Raw genomic sequence first — 19,927 nt, 5'->3', positions numbered from 1 at the left:
AATCTCACTTGTATCTGATAATCTAAACCATAGCAGTGCTCCAGCTAAAGTACAATGGTTTGTGCAATTCTAGACCGACCTCCTTGATTTTGCATTCAATATCTTGCTCACTGAAAACTACTACTCTGTATTTCTTCTTGACTATTTTGTTCATCTTTGCTACCTTAAATCTCTTTGTACGCCTTCCAAATTCTCTTTTGCTCAAGATTGTTCAGCACGTATATATTTTGTATTTCTTTACTTTGTTTGGCTTTTCCATCTTTGTACTTCTCCAGTCCATTTCCATTTGCTTCTGGTGCATAACTGACTGGTTAATATGTCGCTGCAAACTAGCTTCAAAATCAAAACCTGGCTGTATGGTTGACAATATGTAAAATATACCCTGAAAAACAAAATGCCCAGCACTCTGTCTTGAGGAGTTCTACTGCAAGTTTTCAGCCATCGCCATGGATCCAGTTTTGTATTTCACTTGCCACTTTCCATTTAAAGCCCAGATTTAATTTTAATGGCTAGTAAAGCAAGACGGACCTGGCAGATGCATATTAATGGAATAAAGGTAACATGTACAATATGCTGGAGGAACTCAGCAAGTCAGGCAACATCTATAGAGGGGAATAAATGGGATGAGGAGGGAGAAAGGAAGGACAACATAGATTGGGAGACAAAGTGGTCCCCCAATTATGCCAGATACTGTGTCTAGTGCTCCCATGTAACCTATTTTACATTGGTATGATCCAATGTAGATTGTGGGACCACTTTGTTGTGCACCCCTGTTCCATCTGCAAAAAGTAGGACTTCCCAATGGCCAACCATTTTAATTTCTCTTCCCATTCCAACATGTCAGTCCATGGCTTCCTCTACTGCCATGATAAGACAGCTCTCAAGTTGGACAGGCAACACCTCATATTCCATCTTGGTAACCTCCAACCTACTGATATGAACATCGACTTCTTCAACTTCTGGTAATTTTTCTCCTCCCTGTTCCCTCTTTTATTCCCCACTCTGGACTCTTTCCTCTCTCGTTGACTATCACTTACCCTGGTACTCACCCTCCTTCCCTTTCTCCCATGGTCCACTCTCCATCTTGTCCAGCCCTTATCCTCTCCTCATCACCTCCCAGTTAATTCATCCCCCTTCCCTACCCACCTGTTCTCACCTATCAGTGACTTATTCTTCTTCCACACTCCTCACCTTATTCTGGTTTCTTCCTGTTTTCCAGTCCTGATGAAGGGTCTTAGCCCAAAACATCAACTGATTATTCATTTCCATAGGTGCTGCCTGACTTGCTGAGTGTGTGTTTTTCTAGTTTGTTCCAAATGTAATTAATTTGTTTGGCTTAAAATTATAAAGTAGTAGCCTCAGATTCTTGGATTCTTAGTCTGAATGTGTTTGTCTCTTAAAGAGCATAAAGGTGAATAAATTTCTAGGGCGTGGCAGGATTCATCTCAGGTTATTAAAAGGCAAGAGGAGATTGCTGGGAAGAAAAATTGTTTATGAAGTAAAGTTGGAATTCAGGAAACTATTGGTTATTGAGCCTTGATTCACTGTTAGGAAAGCTATTGAGAGCATTCAGAGGGACAGAATTTACTCACATTTTGAAAAGCTTAGGCTAATTAGGAACAGTCAGTGTGGCTTTGTGGGGTAGTTTATGTCTTACAAATTTGATTGAATTTTTTCAGAAGGTGACCAAAGTGATTGAGGTGGATTTTACCTATATAGACTTTAAGACATTTGACAAGGTCCCATGTGGTAGGTTGCTTTTAGAATTGGCATGCCCATAGAACACTGTAGTGGTGGGAGAGTATTATTCTGGCTCACTGGTGTTCCACAGCAATTATTGCAGTACCTTTGTTAATTGTAATATATAATGCATTGGATGAAAGTGTGGACAGGTTGGTCAGTAAGTTTTCAGGCAACAGTAAAATTGGTAGCGCTTTGGACAGCAAAGGAGTTTGTTACAGAGTCAGTTCCAGCGAAGTACAGTGAAATAGCAAGTAGTTTAAATCGGGCAAGTGTGAGCCTGGTTTGTACTTTGTAAGGGGAGGTCAAATGTAAGGGGAAATGGCAAAACCCTGAACAGCATTGATGTACAGAGGAATCTTTGGGTCCAAGTTCATCCCTCCCTAAAAGCAGCAACACAAATAGATTGGTAAAGATGAGGTACAGCATGCTTGCCTTTATTGGTTAGGGCATGGAGGAAGAGTTAAAAGTCATGAGGTTGTATAAATCTTTGAGGCAGTAGTTGAAGCCTTGCATGCAGTTCTAGTTTCCCCATTACAGAGAGGATGTGGAGACCGGAGAGGGTTCAGATGAAGTTTACCTGGATGTCTGTTGGTCAAGTTTGGATTGTTTCTCTGATGCTTCAGAGGCTGAAGGGAGATCTAATAGAAATTTATAAAATGAGAGGTATAGATTGGGAAGATGACCAGAATCTTTTTACCATTTGGAATTGTTGAGTACTAAAGGACCTAGCATTAAGGTGAGAGAGGGGAAAAGTTTAAAGGGGATTTTGAGGCAAGGATTTTTTTTTTGCGCAATGGTAGGTACTTAAAGTGCAGTAATGGGGACGTAGTGGAAGCAAATACAATGGCAATGTTTGAGGTATTTAGACAGGCACATGAACAGAGAATAAATATATGTGTATGGATGTGTGCCAGCAAGTGGGTTGGTGTGGATTGGCATCATGATCAGCACAACCATTGTGGACAGAAGCACCTGTTCTTGAGCTGTATGTTTTACGGTATGTCCTTGTCGTCCAGGCCTCTGCTACCAAGCCAGTTGTTTGATTATTTCGCCACCTGGTTTCTGATTTTTTTTTCCTGCACTATTTTCTATCTATTTTAGAAGACACAGTTACAAAGGGAGAATATTTTTTGCTGATATATTTGTAAAATACTAAATTGCTCTCTCTCTGTGCTGTAGGGAGCTTCTTAATTGTTTTATTTTATCTTAATTTCATGACCGTGCTCCTTTAGTTCTCTAATATTTTTCTTTGAATTTTTAACTACATTGTTGAGAAATGAAGCAGTTTCCTTTTCTAATTTTGGAAATTAAGGGCAGGCCATTTGGAAGTAAAATCAAGAAATTAATTTTTTTCTCCCCCTACACATGGCTATTGAAGTTTCCCCAAAGAAGGATCCACAACAATCATTGAAGCATTAAAGGAATAGTTTTATCCAAGTTATGCAATGGAGATACAGTTGGGCTGCAGATCATCCATCATTTGTTTTGAGAGCCATAATTATATTGCCATTTCAAGATTTAAAAGTAATATGTCATTTTGCCAAAGGATTGTTCTTCGGGTATTGGAAGCTGAAATACATTGTTGGAGAAGAATAGAGATTTTATCTCATAAAATGGATAACTTTCTTGGAGTTAGCACATAATGTTTGCCTTAGCTCAAGACGTTTCCTTTGTAAAATAAAATTAACCCAGGTGGAAATGTAATTTCAAATGTTGAAAAGTTTAAAACTTCTAAATAAGATGTTTCTTATCACAGTTTCGAGGCTTGAAGTGAAAAGTTTGTAAAGGAAATGCTGTTTTTTTTTGTTATGGAACTAATTTTTTTCCTTTAATACTGATGTAAACGAGTTACGTTTGGTATTGGATTTATGAAAACGTAGCAGATTTTCTGTAAATTACTGGGATATTTGAGTACATTGACTTGTTCGTACCAGGACTAAACTGCTTTTAATGTCGGATTAATGGTAGTTTGGTATGGTATTCGTTTACTATTGTCACATGCATGGAGAAGCGTGGAAAAACTTTTATTTTCCACATCCTCCAGACAGTTCATGCCATTCATCATTACACTGAGGTGGAATACAAAATACTGTGCAAAAGTAGGCACATTTATGGTGCCTAGGACTTTTGCACAGTACCATAGTAATTTTATGTATTGCACTGTACTGCTGCCTTAAAAAAACAAATTTCATGACATATGTGAGTAGTGACAATAAACCTGATTCTGATATGGGTTTCTATTGTGGACTGACAGTGGGAAGGGGCCAAGGAGAGGGGGTTGTAGTTGGGGAAGGGAGAGGAGCGGAAAGCATAAGAGAGAACTTCTGAAACGATCAGTAAACCAATTGTTTGGGATCAGATTGCCGTGCCTGGTGTCTCAGGGTAGTGTGTATCTGAATCCATGCCACTCCTGCCCTTAGCAGTGCTTCTCTGCCACCCGTCGAGCATCCCTCCCGCAGCACAACATCCTCTGCTGTCACCAAGTCTACAAATTCTCTTTCCGATCCATGTTTGCAGATACAGTATTGTAAAAGTCTAAGCCATGCTATATATGTAAAATATGATTTTTGCACAGTACTGTAGAATTTTCAACGATATAGAATAAAGTGTTGCACCTTACAGGGGAAGTGCAGTGCATGTAGGCAAATAAAGTACATGGGCTATGAGATGAGATTCATCTTTTAGTGTACTGATAGTCCATCCAACATTCTGATAACAGAGGAATAAAAGCTGTCTTTGAGAGGAAAGAAGGGAGAACAACCAAGATAGAGAGGTCCTTGATTATTTTTACCCATTTTCCCAAGTCAACAGAAGATGTAGACGGCTGGTGGAGAGTAAGCTTGTTCGTGTGATGGACTGTACTACGCTAACAATTCTCTGTAATTTCTTGTGGTCTTGGGCAGAGCAGTTGCCATACAAAGCTGTGATGCATCTATAAAAATTTCGATGATTCATTGATAAAGTTGTAAGAATTTCCTCGGCCTTTGAAGTAGAGGTGTTAGTCTGCTTTCCATGTGGCTGGTCCAGGGCAATTTGGTGTTATTTAGACCCAATGAGTTTGAAGTTCTCAACCACCTCCACAACAATCCCATTAATGCAAACAAGGTAAGTACTTCATCCCTCCTTCTGAAGTCAGTGACCTAGCTCCCTGGTTTTGCTGGCACCATGCCACTAAATTCTCCATCTCCTTCCTGTGCTATTATTATTGTACTGTTATTTTGCAATTTGTGGTACACAATGTAGAGTATTTTGGTTGCTGCATAGTTTTGCTGGAACATCAGTCTTGTGAAGGAATATACTTGCAGCTTGGTTTAGATTAAATACTTTCAGATCGGGTGCAATCAAATGAATGGAATATGGCCAATGAAGCATCTCTTTTGAAATATTACTAAAAGGATGTGCAGAAAGTTCAGTTACAAATTTAGAGTAGCATGTTTGACCTAATATGACACTGGTGTAACAATATGATGCTGTGCTAGATATGTATAATTCTTCGCTGAATGTATTAAAATGAATTTACTGATAGAACTGCTGTCCCAGAACTAGAGTATGACACCTTACGAGATGTGAGCTTTAAAATGTACTTTGATATTTCAATTTAGTGTTAATTTACAACAATCACTCTACCTTCTAGTTATTGTGTTGGCCTCAAATGGTCTAGATAAAGTTTGTCCACATTCACAAACTCTCTTTATCCTCTTTAGAGGACAGTCTCTAGGAGATGGTTTGCAAGACTCAATATTTAGTATTTTGTTTTTTCTCTTTGTGATAAATAAAATCGTCCAATCGTAAGTATTGGTCAGGGGGGTAGTGGAAATCTGAGCATTGCTGTTACTTACTGCCTTTGAAAGATGATGGTGAGCCACCATCTGCTGAAGAAGGTACTTTCACTGTGCTGTTGCGTGAGGCAATTCAGGGATTTTAAATATGGTGAAGAACTGCTGCAATTAGTAGTGGTGTATGGCTTGCAGGCTGCTAGCCCACCACCTCGAGGGAGTCTTGATCATAAGCGGGCCGAAACTCCTGAAGACAGGTGGCAGATCAACTGCTGATCCCACTGGTGATAGCACAGGACAGTTAACATCTTAGTCCACATGTATTCTGTAACTCTGGTGAAGGACTGCTGCAATTAGTAGTGGTGTATGGCTTGCAGGCAAATGTATCTGTTGCCCTTTGCCCTTGGAGGTCGAGGTTGCAGACTTGAGAGGAGTGTTCAGAGAATCTACAATGAAAGATAAATATTAGCTTTATTTATCACATGTACATTGAAATGTCAAAACTTAGTGTCATTTACATGGAGGATGTGTAAAGGCCAATTTATACTTGTTCGTCAAATCAACGCCGTAGGTACGGCGTAGCCGTGTACCCTACCCTGTAGCCTGACACGCATCTCCCCAAAAATGTAACTATGCGTTGCGGCGACGCAGACCGCAACAACTGTGATTGGTCCACTTGGTAGCATTGCATTTCCTCCTACGCTGCAATAGCTTCCCATTGGGCAACTGAAGGGCAGGGAAGGAACTCTGGCTGCAATGCTTTCCATAAAGCTTTACAGACCTCTGAAATTATGGAGGACCCTGTGCTTGACGCCAGTTTGTAGCTAGCTGCTACAGCCTGTTGACTTCCACCCGAAGCTAAAACGCGAATGGTGATTGCCAGTTTCTGAGTATACTGTGCGTACACTGATGAGAAATAAATGGTTGGAGACAATGAACCAAATTGTCAAATCTACCTGCAGATGTCTGAAAATATTTGAAATGCATTTCCTCGTCCATGTCTCTCAGTGGTCAGACAAGCACAGAAAATTCACCCTCCTTCAGTTTCAGTCGCCATTGTTTGAAGTTCGAGTTTCTTCGTGTTGAGTTTCAACACAAAGAAACTCAGCACAGTGGCATAGAAACCCCACCGCCAACTAGCGTTGTGGCGGTGAATTGCAGAGCGATGCAGACGCACCAACGCATAAGTATAAATGCTCACAACGGCGTAGCCCACTTGCGTAGGCTACGGCATAAGCTAGTATGCACAAGTATAAATCAGCCTTCAGCCTGCAAGTGTCACCAGTATAGCATGCCCTCTTTGGAATGTGGGAGAAAACCAGAGCACGTCATGACATGTCACCTTGTCACCTGATGGCATTCAGTTGCTGTTTGCTAGTAGTATAATTCAGAGTATGTCAAACAAGTGAGATGTTTGTGCTGTGTCAAGTGTTTTGAGAGTTGTTGGAACTCATCAAAGTAAATAGAGAATATTCCATCTTGTAAATGGTGAAAAAGAATTAAGAGTGTCAGTAAGCAAACTACTTACTGCAGATGCCCAACCAATGAACAGCTATATTTATCTGGCTTGTTTAGTTGTATTTTTCTTTAGTAGTAACCCCCAGGATGTTAATGGTTGAGCAATTGGTGTTGAATGTCAAGGATAGGTTACATTGTCTTGTTATTGGAGATTTTCATTTTCTGGCACTTTTATGCTGCAAATATTACTTGCCACTTATCAGTCCATGCCTGAATGTTTTCTAGGTCTTTCTGCATGCAGGTATGGAGTGCTTCATTTACTGAGGAGTTGCAAATCAAATTGAAAACTGGGCAGTCACCAACCATCCCCACTCTGACCTTTATGATGGAAGAAAGGTTATTGATGAAACAGCTGAAGGTGGTTGGGCCTAGAATACTGCCCTGAGGAACTCCCCCATTGATGTCCTGGGCCAGGATGATTGACCTTCAACAGTCTCAGCCATCTTCCTTTGTGCAAGGTATGACTCCATCCATTGGAGCATTTTCCTTTTGATGCCCATTGACATGAGTGCTTGAGTGTAACCAGGGCTATTAGGTGCCGCACTGATTGCCTTGAAATCTCAGGCAGTTACAGCGACGATGTGTGAGGCCACCTGATCCTTGTAAAATCCAAATGGGGCTTCCACATGTAGATTGTAGTGAACCAATCAGATTTTTGTCACTGCTTTGTTTGATATTTGTTTTTCAGCAGCAGTACTGTGGAAAAACTTAAAATTACAATGAATAGCAAATTACATAGTGTTCATCAAAAAAAAGAGGAATAATGAAATTGTGTTCATGGACCATTCATAAATCTGGTGGTGGAAGAGAAGAAGCCGTTCCTGAATCATTGAGTATGAGTTTTCAGACTCCAGTGCCTCTTCCTAATGAGAAAGGAGCATGTCCTGTACGATGACCGTCCTTAGTGATGGATGCCTCATTTGATAGTAGCATCAATGGCATTTCCATCACAACTGATAACTGAAAGTAATCTGGGTGGTAATTACCCTATCTTGATATGCCCTACTTTTGTGACCAGGCCAGCAAAAGTGGAATGGTGGAAGATGCATTTGGGGAAAAAAAAATTGCGGTAATGGGTAAATGCAGCCTTCAAGCAATGAGGGTATAGCTGATAAAGTTTGGAAACAGACCTGGAAAAAATTACAGCAGGAAAAGACGATATTGATGTTGTATTCTCTTTATTAACTTGCAGTTGCAAGAAATTGGGGAAAGATGATGAAAGGTTTGCAGAAAATATCTGCCCTTCATCATTGCTTGATGTTATCTGCATTACTCTTTACAGAAGCAGAAGTAAATAGCTAAACTAGTTTCATGATCTTTATTCTCAGGGGAAATGCTCTCATACTATTCACTAATCTGGTCCAATTGTCTTGAACTCTTTTTTTTCTACATTTAGTTTCTTAATTCTTATGAAAAAAGTGAGCATCTTAGCTGAACATCTATGCAATATTTACCATGCTCCCGATCCAAATTCCCTTCAGAACTGGCATCCATACAAATCAGGAAAGAGTGGGTAACACAATGATGTAACTAATAGTAGGTGCTTTGCACCATAGTTCTGAGTTCATTCTTTTTTTCATGCTATTTATGTGAATTTGTGCTTCCTCCCTGTGGCTGTTTGTCGTCTTTGGGTACTTAGAGATGTGCAGACTGGTAGACCACTTGTGGCACATACTATGTGAATGGTAGAATACAAGGGGCAGTATGAAAATGGGATCAGTGTAATTGAGTGATTGGTTGGCATGGAACTGGCTGGCCAAAGATCCTCTTTCCATGCTAGTGAAGATCCATAAAAGCACTAGTTCATTTTATCCTTATTGTAGTTAAGGATAATATTGCTATTCATTTAGCCACCATCCTTGAGATCATCTGACTATAGAAATAAAAGGTCAGGCTGGAGACTTATCTGGACCATGAATGACTCAATGGCTAGTTCAGCAGAAGCTTTAGATTTAGTATCCCTTTATGTATGAGTTTAGTCATATCCTAATATCACCACAAGGATGATCATTGTGGGTTCCTACGAATGATCCATTCTTGAGAAACTTTTTGCAGACACTTCCAGTGGAAATTCCTGAAAAAATTATGCATACTTTTGGTGATGTTATTTTGCTCTTCTGCCTCGCTTACTGTCTCTTTGCATTGGAATCAGAGGCTGCCTTAGTCTGCATGGTTTAGTCTCTAGCTTTACAGATTGGTAATGAGCTTGAAGTCGTATGTGGTCCGATACTCAACCAAAGAATCAAGAAGTTTCTTTGTTGTGAATTCCAGTAGCTCATATTCCTAAGCCAAGTAGGGAATGCTTGACAGCAGGATACCACCAATCAACTAAGATATGCAGCAGGACCATTACCACTATTATCCTCAGCTTCACAAAGCATGTCCTTGGCTCCCAGTGTTACTCCCTGTACATTCATGACAAAATTCTGCAGATTTTTGTAAGCTTGCAGATGTCACCATCCATAGTGGACTGAATCTCAATTAAGGATGAGTCCAAGTGCAGGAAGGGCATAGTTTTATTAACAAGGTATTGTAACAGCAACCTTTCCCTCAATTTCAGCAAAACAAAAGAGATAGTTATTGACTTCAAAGCAGGGCAGTGCAGATGATCCCATTTACATCAGTAATGCTAAGGTGGAGATGGTTTAGAGCCTCAAGTTCCTAGGTGTAAACATCACCAGTATCTTGTCCAGCCACATTATTGCCAAGAAGACATACTGGCACCTCTGCTTCTTCAGGATACTAAGGAAATTCAGTATGTCTCCACTGACCCCTGTCAATCCTTATACTTTTTATTTTATTTAGTCATGCAGCATGGAATAGGCTCTTCCGACCATTCGAGCTATGCTGCCCCAACAACCTCCCAAAAAACCGTTTTAACCCTGACAAATCATGGGACAATTTACAATGTACCCGGTATGTCCTTGGACTGTGAGGGGGGAGAAAAAGCAGTGCAGTTGAGGAAAACCCACACATTCCACAAGGAGATCATTCAGATCCTTACGGTAAATGCTGGAATTCAACTCCGAACTCCAGAATGCCCGAGCTGTAATAGCGTTGTGCTAACCACGACGCTACAGTGTTGCACCATAGAAAGCATCTTATCCAGATGCACAATGACTTAGTCGCAACTGCTCTGACCAGTACTACAAAAAAAACTGCTGAGAGTTGTGAACACAGCTCAGAACGTCAAAAACCTGTCTCCTACAATGCAGCAAGAAGAAAAGTGGAGAGGCAGTCTTGTTTCTGCCAAAATCAAAGACACTTCCCACCCCAGTAATTCTGTTCATCCTCAACCCTCGCATTGGGCCAAAGTTACAAAAGTCTAAAAATATTCACCACCACACTTTGGGCAGCTTTTGTCCCACAGTTAAGACTACTGAACAATCCACTTGTATGATAAAATGGACTCTTGACCTTGCAATCCACCTTGTCATGGCTTGCACTTTATTGTCTGTCTTCACATATTTTTTCTGTAACAAACACTATTTTGCATTGTTTCTGTTTTCCCTCATACAGAGTCAATGTACTAATCTGGTGAAATGATATGTATGAATGGTATGCAAAGCAAAGTTTTTTTTACTGTACATCTGTACATGTGACAATAAAGTTCAAAGTGAACTTATTATCACCATATACAATCCTGAGATTGGTTTTCTTGTGGCCATTCTCAGTAAATCCAAGAACCATAATAAAATGAATGAAAAACCACAAGGCGGACAAACAACTAATGTGCAAAAGACAACCTGTACAAATACAAAAGAGGAAATATAATAATAAATAAATAAGCAAGCAATAGTTATTGGGAACATGAGATAGTGAGTCCATAGTATGTGGGAAGAGTTCAATGATGGGGCAAGTGAAGTTCAATGAAGTTATCCCCACTGGATCAAGAGCCTGATGGTTGAACTATTAACTATTCCCAAATCTGGCAGGGCGAGCCCTGAGGCTCCTCTATCACCTTCCTGATGTGGCAGCAGCTAAAAGAGAGCATGACTTGAGTGATGTGCATCCCTTTTGACGGATGCTGCTTTCCTGCAACAGTGCTCCATATAGATGTGCTCAGTGGAGGGGAGGGCTTTACTCTGATGGACCAGGCCATATCCACTATTTGTGGGATTTTCCATTCAAGGGCATTGGTGTTACCATACAAGGCTGTGATGCAGCCAGTCGATATACTCTCCATAACACATTTACAGAAGTTTGTCAAGGTGTTAGATTCCTTTCTAGCATCTTCCACCTTCCTTTCTGGTTCTGAAAAAGGGTCTCAGCCCGAAATATTAACTATTCGTTTAAATAGATGAGTTCCTCCAGCATTTTGTGTGCGTTGCTTTGGATTTCCAGCATCTGCAGAATTTCTCATGTATGTCAAAGTATTAGATGTCATGCTGAATCTTCGCAAACTTCCAAGGAAGTAAAGATGCTGCCGTGCTTTCTTTGCAATTGCGCTTACGTGCTGCACCCAGGACAGGTCCTCTGAAATGATAACATCAAGGAACTTAAAGTTGTTGATCCTCCAATGTGGACTGGCTGATGAACCTCTGATTTCCTCCTGCTGAAGTCAGTGATCAGCTTCTTGGTCTTGCTGACATTGAGTGAGAAGTTGTTGTGGCATCACTTAGCCAGATTTTCAATCTCCCTGCTATATGCTGATTCTTCACCAACTTTGATTTGGCCACTGGCAGCGGTGTCAGCAGAGAACTTAAATATGGCCCTGGAGTTATGCTTAGCCTCACAGTCTTAAGTATAAAGTGAGTAGAGCAGGAGGCTAAGCACACAGCCTTGCCGTGCACCTGTGCTGATGGAGATTGTGGGGAAGATGTTGTTGCTAATCCAGACTGATCATGGTCTGCAAGTGATGAAATTGAGGATGCAATTGCACAAGGAGATATTGAGCTATAATCTTGAAGCTTCTTGATTGGTTTTGAGGGGATGATGGTATTGAATATCAAACTGTATTCGATAAAGAGCATCCTGACATATGTATCTTTTGCTGTCCAGATGTTTCAGAATTGAGTGAAGGGGCAATGAAATGGCATCTGCAAATTGGAGCAGTTCCAGGTCACTTCTCAGGCGACATTTGTTATATTTCATCACGAAGCACTTCATCACAGTGGATGCAAGTGCTTCTGGACAATATTCACTGAGGCAGCTTACTATATTTTTCTCAGGCACCGATATGATTAAGGCCTGCTTGAAGCAGGTAGGTACCTCAGACTGCCAAAGTGAGAGGTTGAAGATATCGGTGAACACTCCAGCTAGTTGATCAGCACAGGTCTTTAGTACTCAGCCAGGTACCCCTTCTCGGGGGGAGGGGGGGAGAGCTTTCCACGTGTTGACCTCGGACTGAAATCACAGCGCCATCGGGGGCTGTAGGAGCTCGCGAAGGTTCCTCCATGTTTTGACAATCAGTGTGAGAATAGAAGGCATTGAACTCAATTGGAAGTGAAGCCTTTTCACCTGTGTCGCTTGATTTCACTTTGTAAGAGGTAATGGCATTCAGGCCCTGACACAGCTGTCAAGTATTCTTCAATTAAGCTCAATTGGGAGTATTGGCTTAACCATGTTATTTGCATATCTGACACCAGACTCCTGGAACTGACACACTATACCTGGCACTTTCGCATGTGAAGAGTTTACCAGATGGACAAAGGAAAAGATTTGAGGATGTACTCAAACCACTGGAAGAAATGGAATATCCCCACAAATCCGTGGGAATTTCTGGGCATGGTCCCTTAAAGCAGAGGAGGAGTATACAGAAGGAAATTGAGAACCTCAAGTCCATGAATGAGGAGTACATCGAAGCCCTGTGTAAGTCACCTTGCAATCTACCCACCCATCCTTGCTATTGAGCACAGAAGAAACTAGTCATAAATGCAAGAGATTCTGCAGATTAAGGAAATCTTAAGCAGCACATATACAAACGTTTGTAGAATGTTGGTGGAACTTATCAAAGGTTATGAGGAAGAATTAGGAGAATGGGGTTGCAAATGAAAATAAATCGGCCATGATTGAACAGCACAGCAAACTCGATGGATCAAATGGCCTAATTCTGCTCCTATGTCTTATGGAATAAATAGTTAACATTTCAGGCTAAAGCCCTTCAGGACTGATAAAGGGGACAAAAGCCAAAATAAGATGGTGAGGGAAGTTCCAAAGGTACTGCTTTAGGAAATCAAGCCGGTCACCTTTCCCAATTGCAAAAGCACACAAAATGACATAGGTGCTTATGCTTATGTTTGATGTAAAAGGTTACATCATCTATGAAGCTGTTCTGTTCAACGTCAGTGGATCGAGTAAATGAGGAAGTAAGCAGATTGTTTCAAGTCAAGCAATTTATTTTGAAACTGAGTTGGCTGAATTGAAGTGTTGCATGGGCTTACAGAACTATACATACTAGTAGTGATTGTCAAATGACATTCCAGATCTGTTAATGTTTATTGTTGAACTTCATTCAGCTCTAATTAGAAATTTAAATTTAACAATTTATTAGCTATATTCAAACTATTAATTGGAAGGGTTTGCTTCAGTGGAAAGTGTGTAACTTATTTGTGCTTTTTCCTCATTTGCCCAAATCCATTTCAAAGATGCTTTACCTTTGTTAAATTTGGGATCTAAGTATATTCTGCACCACCAGTATCTGTGTTGAAAAGTATCAAACTATAATAGTGGGAAAATTGTGTCTGTAGCTGTATACAAAGCATTTTGTGAGCAAAAGGTTTGGTAACAGTGTGCCTTTGGTCTTTCAAGTATGTCTTCATAAGATTGTAATTTGACCAGCATTTCTCATTCACCAGTTTGATTGTGCACTTTTCATTGTCACAAGCAATAAAATGTGTGTGTGACAATTCCTGAAGCAATTGCAAATTTCTGTGGTACTTTTCAAATAACAGTTCAGATATGAGCAAAGTCCAACAAGAAGTCTTCATGATTTTAAATGGTGGTGACTAATTTGTCAAATGGAGGCCAATGTGACTAAAACAGTGAAACATTCCCAGTATATAACAGAGACATTTATGTAATGATCTACTTGTATCGGACTACAAAATAGGCATTTGTATAATACTATGCAGTGCCTTGTAAAATTATTCCGCCTCCAACCCTTTGTTCACATAAATAAGTATTACAACTGGAGATGTTGATCAATTTAACTGAGAATTTTTATTTGTGAATCACATGCTCCTTCCCCACCACCCCACAATAGAGCTCTAAAAAACAGGGAAAATTGTAAAGCATAAGGCGCTAAAAATTCCAAAATGGAAGCATCAGCAATTCAAAAGTATTCATCCCCCGCTTTGCTCAGTACTTAAACCACCTCTTGCAGCTATTACAGCCAGTAGTCTTTTTGGATAAGTCTCTATTAGCTTTGCACAACTTAATGGAGCAAGATTTGTCCATTCCTCCTGTGCTCAAGTTGTGCCAGGTTAGTTTGTGAGTGGCAGTGGACAGCAATCTTGAGGTCGTGCTGGAGAAGTTTCATCAGGTTAAGATCAGGATTCTGGACTACTGAAGGACATCAATTTTCTTTATTTGAAGCTACTTCATGGTTACCCTGGCAATGTGCTTTGGCTCATTATCCTGCTGAAAGACTTAACTTCTACCACAGCTTATGCTTTCTGGAAGAGGCTTGCAGATTTTTATCCAGGATCTCTCTGTTTAGCAGCATTCATCTTCCCATCAATCTGGACCAAAACTTCAGTCCACTGCTGGAAAGCATCCCCATAGCATAAAGCTATTTCCACATTACTTTACAGTAGGGATGGTGTTACCTGGCTGATGTGCAGTGTTAGATTTTTGCCACACCTACTGGTTAGTGTTGAGGCCAAAAGAGTTCCACTTCAGTCGCATCCGACCACAAGGCCTTCTTCAACATCTTCACGGTATCTTCTAAGTGACGCTTTGCAAAGTCTTTTTGGGCAACGACATGCTTATGCTTTTGTTAGTGGTACCTGAAGTCACCAAATTCAGCTGCCTTTCCCATTCGCTCCTTCTCGCATCTGTACTTCCTAATTTACATTGAATCCTGGTGGGTATCGTCTTGATTCTGAAATTCTCTCCCCTTCAAATCAATTCATTGTCTCACCACATTCTGTCCCTGTATTCTGCAGCATATTTTTCCAAGATACATGTTCCACTTCAACCCTAAATTTAATTGTTCTGGTATCAGAAATTGTGGTTTCAACTGGTAATCTTTATTCATTAGGTTTAATGTCACTGGCAGATGTTGTGCAATTTTGTTAACTTTATGGCAGCAGTGCAAAGAAGTACATGATAAATATAGAGGGAAAACCTGAATCACGATAAGTGTAGTTAAGTTAAAATGAGTAGTGCAAAAAGAAGTGCTGTAGTGTTCATGTGTTCAATGTCCATTTAGAAAACAGATAGCAGGGGGAAGAAGCTGTTACTGAATTGCTGAGTGTGCCTTCAAGCTTCTGTACCTTCCCGATGGTAACAATGAGAGGAGGGTAGATCCTGGGTGGTGGGGATCATTAATGATGGACACCACCTTCCTGAGGCACTGCTCCTTGAAGGTGTCTTGGACATCATCTTTCACATATTCTTCCATGCCCTGTTATTAATTTTTGTTTGGTAACATTGACATGGAGCACTTGATGGTGCTATATAAATGGATGTTGTCTTTTTTCCCCTCATTGCAAGTCATTCTTTGAGCAAGGTTGTGTGACTTTAAATTGCCATTAAGATTAATCTTAAAGTAATCGTAAGGAATTAAAGATTGTTTAATGGCATATCCAATACATAACTGCAAAAGAGAACAAAATAATTGTTACTCCAGTTCTGATGCAGCAGAAAAAAAACACTAAAAGAACACAATAATGAAAACACAGTAAGTATAAATACGTAAGATAGAATCAATGCATGTAAGCTATGTTCATAAAGTGACGCAGCCAAAGGAGTGTCTGTACTTAAGGTGACTGACGGGAAAGGATAAAGTAGTTGTGGTTTGGGGTGTGGAGAGGTTGATTAGTGGGTGGAGGTGCTAATCAGCTTCACTGCTTCGGGAAAGTAACTTTTTGGGTCTGGTGGCCCTGGTGTGGACACTGTGCAGCCTCTTCCCTGGTGGGAATGGGACAAACAGTCTTTGAGAAGGTTGAGTGGGATCCTTTATGATGTTACTGGAGACTACAAGTCCTTTCCTCCTGGTCTCACCAATCATAAGCCATTGCCCCCTTAACAAAAACAACAACAATCCTTGGAGCAAATTTGGAGAATTACATGATAAACAATATGTATTTTCTAGAATGAGATTTATTTTGCCTGACATATGATGTGAAATTTGTTTCCTGACAGCATAACAGTACAATGATAAAAATCTATAAGTTACTGAACTATAAATATATTTTTTTATAAAGGGATAACTTGGTAGTGTTCATGGACCATTCAGAAATATGAAGATGGGGAAGAAGCTATTTCTAGATTGAGTATCCGTCTTCAGACTCCTGTACCTGTTGCCTGATGGGAGTAATGTGAAGTGGCACATGCCAATGCTCAGCATCCTTCATGATAGATGCCATTTTCCTGAGGCCCTGCCTCTTGAAGATGCCCTTGATGGTGGGGAGAGTTATGCTCATGATGGAGCTGGCTGAGTGCAGCCTCTCCATACCAGGCACTGATACAACCAGTCAGAATGTTCTCCACCATAAGTCTATAGAAATTTGTAAGTCTTTGGTGATTAAATCTCCTCAAACTCCAGATAATGTAGAGCCACTGGCGTTCACTGGCTGTTCAGGAGTAGCTTTATTACCCTTCAACCATCACGCTCCTAAACCATTTTTCACTCACCTCAGCACTGAACTGATCACTAAACACAACCTATGGACTCCTTTTCAAAGACTCTATCAATCATATTCTATGGGTTATTTATTTACTTATTTTTATTTGCACAGTTTTTTTTGCACAATAGTTGTCAGTTTTGTGTGTAGTTTTTATTGATTCTGTTCTATTTATTTGTTTTACTGTGATTGCCTGCAAGAATATGAATCTTGCAGTAGTACATGATGACATATATGTGCTTCGATAATAAATCCACTTTGAAATTTGAATTTTGATTGCATTGATGTTTTGGGCCCATTATAGATCCTCTGTTGTACCTGAGAACTTGAAGTTGTTCACCCTTTCCACTGCTGACCCATCAATGAGGACTAGTGTGTGTTTTCCTGACTTGCCTTCCTGAAATTCACAATTGAAGGGCATACAGTTGCAAGAAAAAGCTTGTGAACCCTTTGCAAATACAGGTTGACTTTCACTAATCTGACTACCTGTAATCCTGTTCCTTCAATAATTTTCCAGGCCACCGTACCAAACTGCTGCGCATTGTTTTGGTTGCGCTAGATCTGTTCACTTGTTGTCGTGTGCTTATTAGCACAGACAGTGATTCCTGCTTGTTTTCCTGCATTTATTAATATCATTTGTGTGAGACGCGGCAGCCCGGCACCCGCCCGTCTCACCCGCCAGCGATGGAGCTGGCGGGCGCTGGGTCGGTCTGCCTTCTCACCCACCTGCCGGCAGTCACGCACTACCCTCTGGTGTCACCTGGCCGGCACTCCGTTCTCTTCTGCCTATGATCTCAGATCAGACATGGTGGCCCGCTGAATTTAAGCATATTACTAAGCGGAGGAAAAGAAACTAAAGAGGATTCCCTCAGTAACTGCGAGTGCAATGTAGTCTTTGGGGTAACTGCAAGTCTGTGTCTTTGCTATCGCTTAGCTCACACTTGAGTGCTGGTAGTGGGTGCGCTTTATTTTTTGCCAGCAGGGAGGGGTGATTGTTGCTTTCTGCCGCTTACGCACGGGAGGGAGGGGAGCGGGGGGGAGCTTAGCGGTTCTAACATTTCACTGTCGTTCATTCTTTGGGGCACTTCTGTTTTTGTAGATGGTTGTGAAGAAAAAGCATTTCAGGATATATATTGTTTACGTTTCTCTGACATTAAATGAACCTTCGAATCCTTTGATATTTTAAAGGTATGATGAGGCAGTTAGCTATTGCTTAATATGATCCTTCTGTAATTCGGCATTTTCACTAATCTGGCACTCCTCAGGTCCCAGTGGTGCCAGATTATAGAAGGTCGACCTGTACCTGTTTTTCCTCATTAGTTACGCATAAAATGTGATCTGATCTTCATCTGTCACAATAATACACAAACACAATCTGCCTAATCAAAAGCAAGAGAAAATCTCCAGATGCTGGAAATCCAAAATGCTGAAGGAACTAGCAGCAACTTTGATGTGTGTTGCTGAAGGAACTCAGCAGGCCAGGCAATATCTATGGAAAAGAGGCTATGTTTCAGGTCAAGACCCTTCATCAGGAATGGAGAGAAAAAAGATTAAGAGTCAGAGTAAGAAAGTGGGGGGAGGGAAGGAAGAAACACAAGGTGATGGGTGAAACCAAGTGGGGGGGAGGGGTGAAGTAAAGAGCTGGGAAGTTGAATGATGGAAGAGATACAGGGTTGGAGAAGGGTGAATGTGATAAGAAAGAACAGAAGGCCATGGAAGAAAGAAAAGGAGGAGGTGTACCAGAGGAGCTGATGACCAGTTAAGGAGATAAGGTGAGAGAGGGAAATGCAAATGGTGAAGGAATTGCCGGGGAGCATTGCAGGAAGTTCAAGAAATTGATGTTCATGCCATCAGCTTAGAAGTTACCCAGACAGAATATAGTGTTGTTTCTCCAACCTGATTGTGGCTTAATCAATACAGTAGTGGAATTAAAATGGGTGTCCACTGGGAGATCTTGCTTTTTCTGGCACAGTTCCTCCAGCATTTTGTATGTGTTGCCTGCACAATCAAATAACACAAACAATTGTACTTTTCATGTCTTTTTGTTCAGTGTTTTTCTTTTAATGGACACATGAACACAGACCTTAGCAAGTTCTAGAGATTTCTGCACCTTTTTTTCACCTTCTTCAGCATTGCACGTTATGTTCTTGGTGTGATCTTTGCAGGACATCCATTCCTGAGGAGAGTAGCAACAGTGCTGAATTTCCTCCATTTGTAGTCAATTTCTGTTGTGGACTGATGAACACTCGGGTCTTTAGAAATACTTTTGTAGCCTTTTTCCAGCTTCATGTATCTTCACAATTCTCCTAAGGTCCTCTGAAAGTTGTTTTGATCGAGGCATGGTACACATAAACAGATCTTGCGAAGAGCAAGCTCTGTTAGTAAGCTGACTTTGTGTGTCTTTTGTAGGGCAGGGCACCTCTGCAACCCACACCTCCAATTTCATCTCATTGTTTAGAGCACCTGACTCCAAATAGCTTTTGTAGAAGGCCGGGAGTGAAAATGGTGTACTCATTATTGACAAGAAGTTCAGTTGTTTGTGTTACTAGTTTAGACAGGTTGTGTTTGTCTGTTATGACTTTAAATAAAGATCAGACCACAATTTATGAGTAATTAATGCAGAAAACTAGTTAATTGTAAACGGTTCACAATTTTTTTTCTTGCAACTGTATAAGGAGTGAAGCCACATTTTATTTTCACATGGTTGTGGAGTCCTAGAATGTCCTTGGCTTAAACAAGGAGAGAGATTCAATAGGGCCTGAGGGGCAACTTTTACCCCCAGTGGGTGGTCTGAACTTCCAGTGGAAATGGTTGAGAAAGAAACAGTGCCTATATATATAAAAAAAAATTACCAGCCCTTCCCCCCCCCCCCCGGAAATTTCCATGTATTACTATTTTACACCATTGCGTCGCAGTGGATTTGGTTTTACATTTTGGTACAGATCAACAGAAAAGTCTCTTTTGTGTCAAAGTGAAAATAAATTTCTACAAATTGGTCGAAGTTTATTACAATTGCTAATGACAAATAATTGATTACAAAGTTACTCACCCCCTTCAAGTCTGTATTTGGTAGGTGTACCTTTAGCAGCAGTTACAACC

At 40.6% G+C, this 19,927-nt stretch overlaps 1 protein-coding gene across 9 annotated transcripts in view; it reads left to right on the top strand.

The window, feature by feature from the left end:
• The window catches only part of mbd6 (methyl-CpG binding domain protein 6), a 234,674-nt gene that overhangs the window by 17,664 nt on the left and 197,083 nt on the right, over nt 1-19,927 (top strand). For 6 of the 9 annotated variants that reach the window (XM_063048602.1, XM_063048608.1, XM_063048601.1 and 3 more), the window contains exon 2: nt 7,263-7,495. The exons of 2 other annotated variants lie outside the window; for them this stretch is intronic. The gene's annotated coding sequence lies outside the window, so the exon portion shown is untranslated. Of the gene's footprint in view, nt 1-7,262; nt 7,496-12,625; nt 12,849-19,927 lie in introns of all 9 variants that reach the window. One more of the 9 variants, XM_063048604.1, reaches the window with a different exon arrangement.

Source organism: Mobula hypostoma, chromosome 5 (genome assembly GCF_963921235.1).
Source record: "Mobula hypostoma chromosome 5, sMobHyp1.1, whole genome shotgun sequence".
Taxonomy (NCBI): domain Eukaryota; kingdom Metazoa; phylum Chordata; class Chondrichthyes; order Myliobatiformes; family Myliobatidae; genus Mobula; species Mobula hypostoma.
Note: the sequence above shows the minus strand (reverse complement) of the source record. Positions and strands in the feature narration are given on the sequence as shown.